The following is a 14,334-nucleotide window of genomic DNA, read 5'->3' on the forward strand; positions in this document are numbered from 1 at the left end:
TGGTAGATATTGTCTACAGATGTCTAATACAATCCCTTGATTTCCTTAGAGTTCATTGCCTGGCTCACTCTTTCTTCTCCTCAACAATTGTTCTGATACTAAAGAACTTCAACATGCCTACTCATTCTTTCTCAAATACCTTAACCTAACAGTTTTTTGGCATAAGCATTTCATATGACCTACTCTGCCATCCTATCTCATCTACACACAAAGATGGTCATATCCTTGATTTTGGTATCCCCTTTAAATACTCTACTTCCATGTTCAAGAACTCTGAAGTTCTTTTATCTGATCACATTCTATTGTTATCTTATTTCTTCCTCTACCTTGCAACTTGAAGCCCTGTTCTAAACTATGATCTTTGATCCCTTGGTCTCTCATTTCTCTCCTGGGCCATTATCCATGAATAAGCTTCCCTCTCCTCTTTTCCCAACATTGACCCCTACTTTATTCTTCTCTTGAGTTCCTTGTCACCTGGCTAAGCCTCAGCCTTGGGTCACTCCCACATTTTGCTGCCTTTACTCTTTTTTTTTTTTTTTTGGCGGGGCAATGGGGGTTAAGTGACTTGCCCAGGGTCACACAGCTAGTAAGTGTCAAGTGTCTGAGGCCGGATTTGAACTCAGGTACTCCTGAATCCAGGGTCGGTGCTTTATCCACTGTGCTATCTAGCCGCCCCCGCTGCCTTTACTCTTAACACAAGTGCTACTGAATGAAGATGGTGAAAATCATAAAATCATGCTGACTGGCTCACTACAAATTTATGTTACAAAACCTCAAATGAACCCTCACTAATACAAGATGTTCTGTCTAATTAATTCACTATCCCACTTACCACAATAGCTCTTCCAAACCTTTTCATCCATCTTCTCAACTGATAACCTTATCTCATATCTTACTGGAAAGGTTGAGGTCTTTCACCAAGAACTCTCTCTTTTCTCTTGTTCTGCATCTTTACATCATTCAGATACCTTCTGTCACTATGTATTCTTTCACTCTCATCTCATATGAAGAGATGCACTTCTCTTTGCCAGGACTAACACCTCTATCTGTACAATTATCCTTTCTCAAATAGATTGCCTCCTCTGTCATCCCCATTATTATTTTCTTAAATTTCTCTTGGCTGTTTCTAGAAACTTGCTGTTTCTCTACAGCCTACAAATATACCCATGTCTCCCTCATTCTAAAAAAAAATCACTTTATCCTCACTAATTATCATTCCATATCTCTTCTTTTGTTGCTAAATTCCTTGAAAAGAACATTTATAAGTGCCTAAATTTCCTTTTCTCTCCTCTTTTTAATTGGATTGTGTAGTTTATTTTTTTATTCTTTTTTTGATGTTGTTCAGTATTTTATTTTTCTCCCAATTATATGTAAAAACAATTTTTAACATTTGTTTTAAAACTTTGAGTTTTAAATTATCTCTCTTTCTCCCTCCTCACCCCCGTCATTGAGAAAGCAAGCAATTCAATATAGGTTATACATGTGTAGTCATACAAAACATATTACCATATTGGTCATGTTGTCATTATCTTTTTAACTCTCTACAGTCTGGCTTCTGGCCTCATTCAGATGAAACTGTTTTCTCCAAAGTTAATAACAATTTCTCAGTTGATAAATTTAATGACTTTTTTCATTCTTCTTGACCTCTTCATTCACCTTTTGGCACTATCACCTTTATAATCCCTTTAGATTTTTCTGACCCTACTGTTTCTGTTTCTCCTCCCTATTTAAATGCTCCTCATTCTCCTTTTTTTTTTCTTCTGTGGGGCTACGGGGGTTAAGTGATTTGACCAGGGTCACACAGCTAGTAAGTGTCAAGTGTTTGAGGCCAGATTTGAACTCAGGTCCTCCTGAATCCAGGGCCAGTGCTTTATCCACTCCACCACCTAGCTGCCCCCTCCTCATTCTCCTTTACAGGTACTTATGCATGTCATGACTGGTAACTGTAGATGTCTCATATGACTGTACTGGGCCTTCTTCTGTGCCATTTTACTTGATGATCTCATCAGCTCTATGGATTCAATTATCATCTACATGCTATGATTTTCAAGTCTATTCTAATCTCTCTGCTGACTTCCAGTTTCCTTTCATCAGCTGCTTACTGGGTATTTTAATGGAATGTCCTGTAAAATCTTAAACTCAAAGTGTCAAAATGGAACTTGCTATCTTTACTCTGCTCCTTCACCTCTGCCAACTTCTACCTCCTTCCAATATTCCCTATTACTATCAGGGTACCACCACCAATCATCCTAGTCACTCAGGCTTGCAAGCTAAGTGTCATCTTTGAATCCTCACTCTCCCACACCGTGAACATCCCAATTTCTTGTCAAGGCCTATTGATTTTGCCTTCATAAAATCTCTCAAATATGCCCCTCTACCATTGCCACCACCCTGGTGCAGGGCAATCATCTCTTCATGCTTGGATTATTGCAATTGTTTGTTGGCTGGTCTCACTACCACAAGTCTCTCCTCACTGTAGTCTATCTTGCAAGCATCTGCCAAAGTGCTTTTATTAAATTAACTACCTATTGCCTCCAGGATTAAATATAAAATCTTTTGCCATTCAAAACCCTCCATAACCTAGTGTCTTCCCCCAGTTTTCACCCCTATCTTTTATCATACAATCCAATGCCACTAGCTTTCTTCTGTTCCCCATACAAGATATTCCATCTCTTGGCTCTTGGTTTTTTTCACTGACTTTCCTCCAATCATGGAATGCTCTCCATTTTCATCTCTATGCTTCTTGGTTATTCTGGCTTACATGAAGTCCCAGATAAAATCTCATCTGCTACAGGAAGCTTTTCTCAATCCCTCTTAATTTTTTAATTAAACATTTTTATTTAAAGTTTTGAGTTCCAAATTCTATCTTCCTCTCTTTCTCCCTCCTCTCCCCTTTCCCTGAGGTGGTAAGCAATCAGATACGGGTTATACATGCATTTGCATATGTAAAACATTTCCATATTAATCATATTGATCAAGAAGAGTCGAATAAAAGGAAAAGAAAGAAAATGAAAAAATAGCATGCTTCAGTCTGTATTCAATCAACATCCGTTCTTTCTTTGGAGGTGGATAGTATGCTTCATCATTATTTCTTTTTTTTTTTTTTGGTTTTTTTCTTTTTGCAGGCAATGGGGGTTAAGTGACTTGCCCAGGGTCACACAGCTAGTAAGTGTCAAGTGTCTGAGGCTGAATTTGAACTCAGGTCCTCCTGAATCCAGGGCCAGTGCTTTAACCACTGCGCCATCTAGCTGCCCCCCATCATTATTTCTTTAGGATTGACTTGGATCATTGTATTGCTGAGAATAGTTGCCATTAACAGTTCTTCATCAAACAATGTTGCTGTCACTATGCACAACAACTTTCTTCTGGTTCTCTTCACTATGCATCAGTTCATAGAAGTCTTTCAAGGTTTTCCTGAATTTATCCTGCTTGTCATTTCTTATAGCACTATAATATTCCATCACAATCGTATACCACAGCTTGTTTAGCTACTTCCCAATTGATGGACATCACTTTGATTTTCAAATTTAAACCACCACAAAAAGCCACTTTTGGGATGTCTTTGGGATATAAACCTAGCAGTGGTATTGCTGGATCAGAGGGTATGCCCTTTGAGCATAGTTCCAAATGCTTTCCTGAATGGTTGGATCAGTTCACAACTCCATCAACAGTGGTCAGTCCCTCTTAATTATTAAGCATTCACTCTGTTGATTATTTCCAATTTATTCTTTGTATAGCTTATTTGTACATTGTTATTTGCATATTGTTTCTCTATTAAGACCGAGAGCCTTGAAAGCAGAGATTCTTTTACCTTTCTTTGTATCCTCAGTCCTTAGTACAGTGGCTTGTACTTAGTAGGCATTTAATAAATGCTTATTGATTTGCCAGAATACCCCTATAGTACTATATAAAGATTGCTTGTGCTCAGTAGTAATGCAGTAGAACTCTCAGTAAATGAAGTTTTCACCAGACAGAAGACCAGGTTGGATGATGATGGTGGTGGTGATGATGATAGGTGGCCATCACTTATTTCATTTGAACTTCACATTACTATGACATTGAACCACATGTTTTATTTTATCTGTTATTTAGAAAGTCTTTAGAATGCAAAAGAATATTGATAACAAGTATTGAAAAAAGTCATGAAATGTGATATAAAAATAGTTGTGTATCAGTTGACACACTTGGTGCTTCTGTTTTCCTAATGTTGATTACTTCTTGCATCCCTGGTATAAAGTCTAGTTGGTCCTGGTGAACAATTTTCTGGTGAAGATTTCCTTTAAAATATTTAACTCTGAATCAGAATTTTTTTTCCTTTAATAGTTCCTTAACAGAAAATTCAGTTTTGTTTTCAGAATTTTGGTTATTGAAGATTTCTATTTTATATTCTCTTTATTTAATTAGTTTAATTTTTTGTAGAATCTTCCTTTTCTTTTAAATTCTCTGTTGTGCATAGTTAGTTCTGATAATAGTAGTAATTTATTCTCTAATTACTACCGTGTGTGACACTTAATGCTAGCATTTTATTAATAAAAGAAATGGTTGTTTGGCCATCTTTTTTGGACTACAGATGACTTATGGTGGTTGACTCACAATTTATATGCCTTTGGAAAAGGGGGTGAACCTGAGGGTGGAAATCAACTCTGGTTAACAAGTAATGAGACAATGAAGATTATAATGAGAGAAAGGCTTATTCCAATGACATCTTGAGGTACAGAACACTGAACACCTACATCTTGTTCAAAGAGACTCAACAATTTCCATATCATCTGTCTGACAAGATGGAGAATGCACATTTCCCCAAACCTGACTGAGTAAACACAACAAGCACAAACCCATTTGCTTAAACTTAGAATTCCTTTACTGTTTTTGATTAGATGTTAGCTTGGGTAAGTCTTTGACCAAGATTTTCCACACTGGTTTATTTCTGGATGAGGAAGTAGAAAACCCTTTAGTCATAATTCAATAATTGCTTATTAATATATGAAATAAATAATTATTTGCTTGCATTCTAGAAATGTCTTATTATTCTCTTTCACATAGTTGCTAATTTTTTCAATGATTTGTCCTTTGGTTCATTTCTTTTGTCTAATAATTTTGAATTTATTTAGGATTTATATTTTCCCAGTCATACATCTTTGTAAAGATACCATGTGGTGCTGAAAAAATATGTATATTCCTTAATGTTCCCATTTAGATGCTAGAAATCTTTCATCACTGATTGCTCTAACAATTTGTTTAGTTCTATATTTTCCTTGTTGTTGATCATTCTGTTAGCTTTTTCTAGCTCTTAGAAAGGAACATTCTTTTTTGCTAATTTAAATTTATTAATTTAGAATTTTCCCCAAGTTACAAGTAAAACATTTTTTTTCACATTGATTTTTTAAAACTTTGTGTTCCAAATTTTCTTCCTCCTTCCCTCCTCACCCTACCCTAAGAAATCAAGCAATTCAATATAAGTTATACATGTGCAGCCATGCAAAAGATCTTCACATTAGTCAGGTTGTGAAAGAAAAAAGACAAAATAACTTTAGAAAGAGGAACTAACAAATAAAATTATACTTCAATCTGTATTCAGATACCATCAGTTCTTTCTTTGTTGATGGTTTGCATTTTTCTTATGTCCTTCTGATAGCACCCTACTCATAATTTTTTTTTCACAATTACTATTGGTAACTGTATTACTCTCCATCCTATTCCCTCCCCTTTTTACTCTATTTTCTACCTTCTTTCACCCTATCCCTCTTCAAAAGTATTTTGCTTTTAACTGCCCCCTCCCCCAATCTGCCCTCTTTTCCTTTGCCTCTCCCCCTTTATCCCCTTCCCCTCCCACTTTCCCTCAGGGCAAGATATATTACTATATCCACTTGAGTGTGCATGTTATTCCCTCTTTGAGCCAATTATGATGAGAATAAGGTTCACTCACTCCCCCACTCCTTCCCCATCTTCCCCTCTACTCCATAAGCTTTTTCTTATTTCTTTTATGTGAGCTACTCCATCCCCTTCAGCCTACCTCCTGAGGTCTGTTCCAGCTAAGTGGTAAGAAAATCCTCTTGTTCATCTATCTCTCCCTTTTTTCCTTTGAGGGTAGATCTGGTTCTGGGTTGGACATCCTTTAGGAGATGGTGTCAGGGCAAAAGGCTTAGACAATTTTGCCTGCAGAAAGGGAGCAGAAAATAAAAAAGGAGTGGGGGAGGGAAGGGAAAAGGTAAGGAAAGAGGTGAGTATACAACACATGGAGGTGGCAGGCTCCTCTTACCCCTTAACTTTATTTTAAAGATGTTATCTTTAAAATAGGGTTGAAGTGTAGGAGGAATAGACTGGGGGAGGGGGAAGGGGAGAGATGGCCTGGAGAGAGGTAGTTCACATGAAAGAAACAAGAAAAAAGCTTATGGAGGGGAGGGGAAGAGGGGGAAGGAGTTAGGGACTGAGTGAACCTTAATATCATCAGAATTGGCTCAAAGAAGTACTAACATACATACTCAAGTAGGTATAGTATTATATTTTTGCCCTGAGGGAGGGGAAGGAGATAAGGGGAGGGGAGAGGGGAAGGAGGGAAGGGCAGATTGGGGGAGGGAGCAGTAAAAAGCAAAACACTTTCAAGGAAGGTGAAGATGTTCTGCATTACTGCACAAGTATGACATATTGAATTGCTTGGTTTCATGGGGAGGGCTGAGGAGGGAGGGAGGAAGAAAAATTTAGAACACAGAATTAACTCAAAGACCTTAATCTCATCAGAGTGGGCTCATGGAAGGAATAACATTCACCTCCAATTGGGAGGAGTAATCTATTTAACCCTGCAGGAAAGTAGGAGGGGAAGAGGATAAGGAAGGAAGGGTGAAAAAAGGAAGTGCAGAGCAAGGGAGGGGTCAGTCAGAAGTAAAACCCTTTTGAGGAGGAACAGGTTAAAAGATAGAAAATAGAGTAAATATCATGGAAAGGGAATAGGATGGGAAATAGTTATGAGGATTGATTATAATGGCAAAACGTATGGTACCTACTTTGCTGTGATATTATGAAGAAAATTCTCTGTCAAGTTTAAGGTACTATATACAGATTATGATGAACAGGAGAACTATCAGAAAAACCTGGAAAGACCTACATGAACTGAAGCAGAATGAAATGTACTTTATACAAAATAACAGCAATAATGTAAGATGATCTGCTGGGAAGCATGTGGTTATTTTCAGCAAGGCAATGATCCAATATAACCCTGAAGGACTTATGAAAATTGCAACCCATCTACAGAGAAAGAACTGATGGTATCTAAAAACAGATGGAAACACATTAAAAAAAAATTTTTTTTTCCTCTTTGACAATTCCTTAATCTGAAGTTTTGGGGTTTTTTTTTGACTGTCTTCTCTCACAACCTAGCTAATGTGGGATGTTTTCCATGACTACTCATGTATAACTTATTTTTAATTGCTTGAGTTCTTGTGGATGGGGGATGGGAAGGGAGGGAAGAAGAGAAGTTGGAACACAAAGTTTTAAAAAATTGATGTTAAAATTTGTTTTTACATATATTTTGGAAAATAAAATTCTATTCAAGAATTAAAAAAAATTCAAAGAGAAAAAAAATAAAGATGTCATCATGGGTCAGCTAGGTGACACAGTGGACAAAGCATCAGCCCTGGACCCAGGAGGCCCTGAGCCCAAATCTGGCCCCAGACATAAGCCACTCCACCCTGCCTGCCCCACAAAAAAACAAGGATAAGCAAAAACTAAATGCTTTACAGATATAATCGCTTCATTTTCAATTCACACCTGTGCCCTCTAAGTATATTCCATTCATCTGCCCTAATACTGAGAAAGTTCTTATGAGTTAGAAGTATTATCTTCCCATGTAGGAATGTAAATAGTTTATACTTTTAATATACCTCATGATTTCTCTTTCCTGTTTACCTTTTTATGCTTCTCTAGGGTTTTGTATTTGAAAGCCAAATTTTCTATTCAGTTCAGGTCTTTTCATCACAGATGCCTGAAAGTCCTCTTTTTCACTGAAGTCCCATTTTTTCCTCTGAAAGATTATAATCACTTTTGCTGGGTAGGTGATTTTTTGTTATAATCCCAGTTCTTTTGCCCTCCAGAATATCATATTCCATGTCCTCTGGTCCTTTAATGTAGAAGCTGCTAGATCTTGTGTTATCCTGACTGTAGCTCCACAGTATTTGAATTCCTTTTTTTCTAGGTGCTTGCAATATTTTCTCCTTGACCTTGGATCTTTGGAATTTGGCTCTAATATTCCTGGAAGATTTCCTTTTGGGATCCCTTTCTGAGGATGATTGGTGGATTATTTCAATTTCTATTTTACTTTCTGCTTCTAGAATATTAGGGCAATTTTCCCTGTCAATTTCTTGGAAGATGATGTCTCAGCTCTTTTTTCTTGGTCATGTTTTTCAGGTAGTCCAATGATTTTCAAATTATCTCTCCTGGATCTACTTTCCAGGTTAACTGCTTTTCCAAGGAGATATTTCATATTGCCCTCTATTTTTTATTCATTTGAATTTGCTTGATTGTGTCTTGATTTTTCAGAAAGTCATTAGTTCCTATTTGCTCTATCCTAATTCTTAAGCAGTGATTTTCTTCAGAGAGCTTTTGTACCTCCTTTTCCATCTGGCCAATTTCTTGACTTTTTTTTTCATGACCCTCCTGCATCACTCTCATTTCTCTTTCCACTTTTCCCTCTACCTCTCTTACTTTACCTTCAAAGTCCTTTTTGAGTGCTTCCATGGCCTGAAACCAATTCCTATTTTTCTTGGAAGCTTTGGATGTAGGAGATTTGACTTTGTTATCTTCTTCTGAGGATGTATTTTGATCTACTTTTCCATCAAAGAAACTTTTGATGGTCTGCTGCTTTCTCTGCCTACTCATCTTGCCTGCCTATTTCTTGGATTTTAACTTCTTAATGTGGATCTCTGCTTCTAGGATGCACTATCCTAAGCTACAGTGGATCCTAAGTGGTACAATTTAGGCTCATTCTCAGTCCACCTGGCCTGTAAGTAACCATGGGCCTGCTTTCTCTTTAATCTGGAAGCAGGGATGTGATTGAAAACTGATTCTTTGGGTTGAAAACTTGGTGCGCCTGTGCCCCTCCCCCACCAGGCCTCTGCCACTCAAGTCCACTTCCTGAGCAATGTGCTCTGCCTCTGCTCCTGCAGCAACCCCAAATATTTCCCTCCAGGCAACTACTGGACTCCCTCACCAGTCTGTGAGCTGAGTTTCAGAAGAAGCTACTGATTCTGAAGATTATGAAGCTCCGGAGATGCATCCTGCCTGGAGCTGAATCTATACCATGCACTGACCTCCTCTCTCATCATATACAGCAGAGGATCCCTGCTGCCTATTTAAGCTATCTTTGGCTGGACAATAATCTTATTCTGTTCTTTTGTGGATTTTGCTGCTCCAGGAGTTGTCCTTATGGCATTTTTTTTTTTTTTGGAGATATGTAGACAGGTTTGTTGGGAGCTTGGAGAGTCACAGCCTTTCCTTTTTTTTTTTTTCTTTCTTTCTTTTTTTTATTTTTGCGGGGCAATGGGGGTTAAGTGACTTGCCCAGGGTCACACAGCTAGTAAGTGTTAAGTGTCTGAGGCCAGATTTGAACTCAGGTCCTCCTAAATCTAGGGCCGGTGCTTTATCCACTGCGCCACCTAGCTGCCCCCTGGTTTTTTTTTCTTTTTCTTTTTTTTTGAGTCACAGCCTTTTCAATGCCATCTTGACTTTGCTCCCCACCCAGAACATTCTTTTATAATAATTTTTATATTATATGTCTCTTGTTTTCAATTCAGTTAAGTTTTCCTTTTGAAATTTTGAGACTATGTATATAGTTATTGTATTACTATTGAAGTCTATGGTTCCTTTAAGTATAACATGGTTTTCCTCTTTATCTGTCTTGATATTGTATTTTTTTCCTGACATGATTTCAACTTCTATTTTGGATTGACCTGATAAATATTTTCAAACATCTTATTCAAATAGTGTATTATTTTAAATGTTACTCATAAATGATTGGTGTTTTGTTTTCTTATCTATGTCACTTTTGTTTAATCCATTTATGCCTAAATTATGATTATTAAATTTTCATTTCTCTCCATTTATTTCTTTTGTATCATTTTTATTCCCTTTACAAAATCAGTAATTTGTCCCTGTGATTTTTTTTTGTGTTCATATACTATTGTGTTGCTAGTCTGTTCGTGCATGCTGTCTCCCTATTCCCATTTTAAAAAATCTTTTGCAAGTTCTTGGGATTTGTTTAAATCATTCATTTCTCTTTCTTTCCCCTTCCTTTCTAGCTGTGTATTTCTCCTTGGTTCACTTTTTCTCTATCCAGTTAAATGAACAGTTAAAAATTGCCCCCCTTTCACCATTTTTAGTAGCTTTTCTTTTGTTCTCTCTAATATTTTCTCACTTTTATTTTGCCTTTTCCCAAGAATTTTTCCCATATTTTGATCTCCTCATGATTTCTCTTTCTTTCTAAATTTCATTTTCTGATTCATGGATTATACTTTTACTAGGTCATTATTTTCATTGTGTTCTTTATGAGGGTAAAACTTCTGAGATCTTAAATGTGACCTCCTTTTTTAATCCAGTTTCTTATTTTGTTGCTCCTTTTTTCCCCTCTTTTTTTCTGAGTCTTACTCTTGCAAACATTGAAAGCAGAGAAGGCTAGTAGGACTGTGTACCTCAGATCCTAGGTAGGGCCTACTCTCTACCATCACCATGGTCAGTCTGCATATCTAACACAATGCAATCTCATCTCTTGCTCTATGTTCTTTCTTTTCTCCTACAATTCCAAGTTCTAGTTGCTCCTAGGAACTCTCTGGGGCAGTATGTTACCCATGGAGGTATAACCCTCTCTTTAAGTGGCCAACAGAACCCCAAACTCCCTTGCTCTTCCCCACCAAGGAAATAAGTTGCAGGATAAACTAGTGTAATGCCATACCAATATATAATTAATCCTAAATATCTTTGAATTTCTTATTTTTAAACTCCCACATCTCAAGAAGGTGGGGGCTAGCTGATTACATCTGCTGCAACTTCCCCTTCTTCCACTGTGTTGTTCTATTTTCACTTTTTCTGATTCTTTTAAGCTTTCTTCCTATATATTTTAACCTCTTGTGTCCTTTTTAATTCCTTGATGGCACTTTGTTCTTGCCTTTGAAAATCCTTCCCACTCTTTTGTCCCATTCCCCTTTTGTGTGACTGGACACTGGTAGCAAGACCTTGTTTGCTTTGGGAGATATGGAGATATAGGATTTGACAGGCTAGGTTATCTAGGGTTATCTTTCTTGGTTTCCAGTTCCCTTTCCTTCAGAACTGAGACTCCATTCTCCTATAGCCTGTGGCTCTGATAAAAATACTATGAATATTTTGTGGCTCTTACTGACCTATTGGGCACATCTTCTGCCCCTCCAAAGACCTCTGTCCATTTCTCCTGTTCATTTCCTTTGAGTAGCTGAGAAAAATTAGTATTAGCTATTTCTTCTGACAAAATATTGGGAGACCCCCTGTTTTCCACAGCTAAGGCCCAGCAAGCAAGCTGTGCCTTGATCTTGGCAAGACAACAATCTTTTGCGATTGCCTTCTGGATGATCTTCCCTCTGGGCTAGTCATATAATTCACCAGGTGTTCTTTGAGTTGGACAAGTACTGGACAAACAGGGAAAGTCCACATTCTTGCTGTTACCCCTCACTGTTGGGGATACAGCTCACCAGGCAGCCACTAGTATAAGTATTGAGATCTCCCTACACTGCCTCAGGCCTCCGCACTAGGGGTGGGGGGCCCCAGCACATATGTCTTTGCTTAAAAGTCATTTTCCTCACTTTGAAAATAAAACTTCTATTTAATTCCTTACTCTCCTGTCTCTAGCTTGCCCTGTTCCAGCTTTAGCCAGTCACAGGTAATAGTCCGGTTTCTGCCAGGTTGCCACTTCCAACATTGGCAGAGTTCAGACAGAAACACTGCCTTGTGGGATCCCTTTAGCTAGATGTCTGTGAGTTACAAGCTTGTGAATGGGTCATTTGGACACAGGGATGATGAATGAGAGATGAAAGCATTCAAATTCTACAGGGTTAATTCATAATATTTTTATCTGATATGGTGGATGTAATGAGAGAATTCTGTCTTGCTATCTTGTGGATTCAGCTATAATTATACCTGTTTAATTTATTTCTTTTGAGGATCTGGGGTTAGAGCAACCTGGATCATTTTTCTGGTCATATTGAAATCTATATGTTTTTTTAAAAACTTGCAGAAGTACTATATGGGTTTGAATCATGGAGTGAAATATTTCTTAATTACCTACTATGTGTTAGGCACTGATTATGCTAAGCTATGTTAATATAAGGAAAGGCAAAAGATAGTCCCTGCCCATCAGGAGCTCACAACATAATGGGGGGGGATATACAAAAAATTTTTATTGCTTTTGTTCTTTCATTTTCAGTTGTATTTGACTCATACTGACCCCATTTGAAGTATTCTTGGCAAACATAATGGAGTGGTTTGCCATTTTCTTCTCTAGCTCATTTTACAGAGAGGCAAATTGGGTTAAGTGACCTGCCCAGGGTCACACAGCTAGTGTTTGAGGCTGGATTTGAACTCAGGATGAGTCTTCCTGGCTCCAGGCCAGGCACTCTATCCACTGTACCACCTAGTTCCCTAATAACATGCAAATAACCATGTACTGTCAGGATCCAAGACCACCCCTCTCTTTTTTACTATTAGGAGACACCCTGTTTTCCAGAGGTAAGGCATAGCAAGCAATCTCTGCCTTAAGCTTGGAATAACAACAATCCTTTGTGCTCACCCCTATTACTATACTACACTGTTTCTTTGTCTAGCCACAAATATATAAATCATGGTTTAGCCCCACTGCCTCAGGCCTGCTAGTAGAGGAGGCCCTGAAACATGTGTCTAATTTCTCTCCCCTTTTTGGAATAAAAGCTTTTTGCTTTTAACCTTTGTGAGCTCTTTGGTATTTTTGGAGTTAATAGTGATTGCAAAACCTCTTTGACTCTTTAGTCATTTGTTATCAGAGTTGAAAGTGCAAATAGGAATAACCACAGAGAAAAGACACTAGAATTAAAAGGGGTTGAGAGAGGCTTCCTTCCTGGACCTGTCTTCTGGAGCCAAGAAAAGTAAATCTTAATCCTTCACAAAGCATATGACCATATGTCAAATATCAGCCATCATACTCCATTTTGTGCCCACCCTCTTCCCCCTTCAAGTCTTTCTTATATTGTAGAACCTGATCTCCTTCCTCACTGCTCTGTCTAGTTTGTGTTGTTTTTCATAAAATGTGCTTCAGGTATGGTCTCTACTGTGACCATCATTTCCCTAAATTCTTCCCACGTAAGATGTTGGTAAGCCAAATTTTATATCTGAGGTTTTTCTTTTCTTAATTGGATCTGAGTAGAGGATTTAATAGAACTTGGTAAGCACTGATTATGTGGCTTAGTATGTATATGGCACTCAACCTTATATAAGAAAGAAAGGCATATGATTATCCCAAGGAGTTTTACATTGATTTGAGATTAAATACTATTATCCATGTATGTTCTGTGGTCTGGGGTGTTTGGAGATACTCTGGCTAAGGTAATTTATTTAAATCCAATTTAACAAGTGTTTGCTAATTACTTGTTTTGTGACAGACATTGCTAGCCATTAGAAATAAAAACAAAAAATGTGGGGCAGCTAGGTGGCACAGTAGATAAAGCACTGGCCCTGGATTCAGGAGGACCTGAGTTCAAATTTGGCCTCAGACACTTGACACTTACTAGCTGTGTTACCCTGGGAAAGTCACTTAACCCTCATTGCCCCACCAAAAAAAAAAAAAAAGTAACAGTCCTGGCCCTTAAGTTTATATTACATTGAATGAAAACAGACATATATAGATAAACAAATACAATGTATATGCAAAATCAGTTCTAAATAATTTCAGTTCTAAATCATTGGATTTCTTATTATTCAGAGTTCAGCTTTCTTTTAGTGATTTAATTTAATATTGCTGTATTTTGTAGATTTGGGGTATACTTTAGATCAGTGCTTCTTAAACTTTTCTCACTCACAACTCCTTTTTGCCTGAGAAATTTTTAACTATCCTGGGTATATAGATATATAAAATAGGTATAAATAACCTTTTAATGTTGCCAAATTTTTCAAGAACCCATATGGGGTCACAACCTACAGTTTAAGAAGCTAGGCTTTAGATAAGCCTCCTATTTTCAGATATCAGTTGAGTTTTGTTTTTCCACATTCTTATTCCAGAAAGTTCCTGGAACCACTAATCTTGTCTTCTACCCCCAAAGACCATGATAGTTAATCTGGATTCACTTAATC

At 37.5% G+C, this 14,334-nt stretch overlaps 1 protein-coding gene across 1 annotated transcript in view; it reads left to right on the forward strand.

The window, feature by feature from the left end:
- Nucleotides 1–14,334, forward strand: part of TMPRSS2 (transmembrane serine protease 2) — a 115,304-nt gene that overhangs the window by 11,854 nt on the left and 89,116 nt on the right. The window lies entirely within an intron of this gene.

Source organism: Dromiciops gliroides, chromosome 3 (genome assembly GCF_019393635.1).
Source record: "Dromiciops gliroides isolate mDroGli1 chromosome 3, mDroGli1.pri, whole genome shotgun sequence".
Classification (NCBI taxonomy): domain Eukaryota; kingdom Metazoa; phylum Chordata; class Mammalia; order Microbiotheria; family Microbiotheriidae; genus Dromiciops; species Dromiciops gliroides.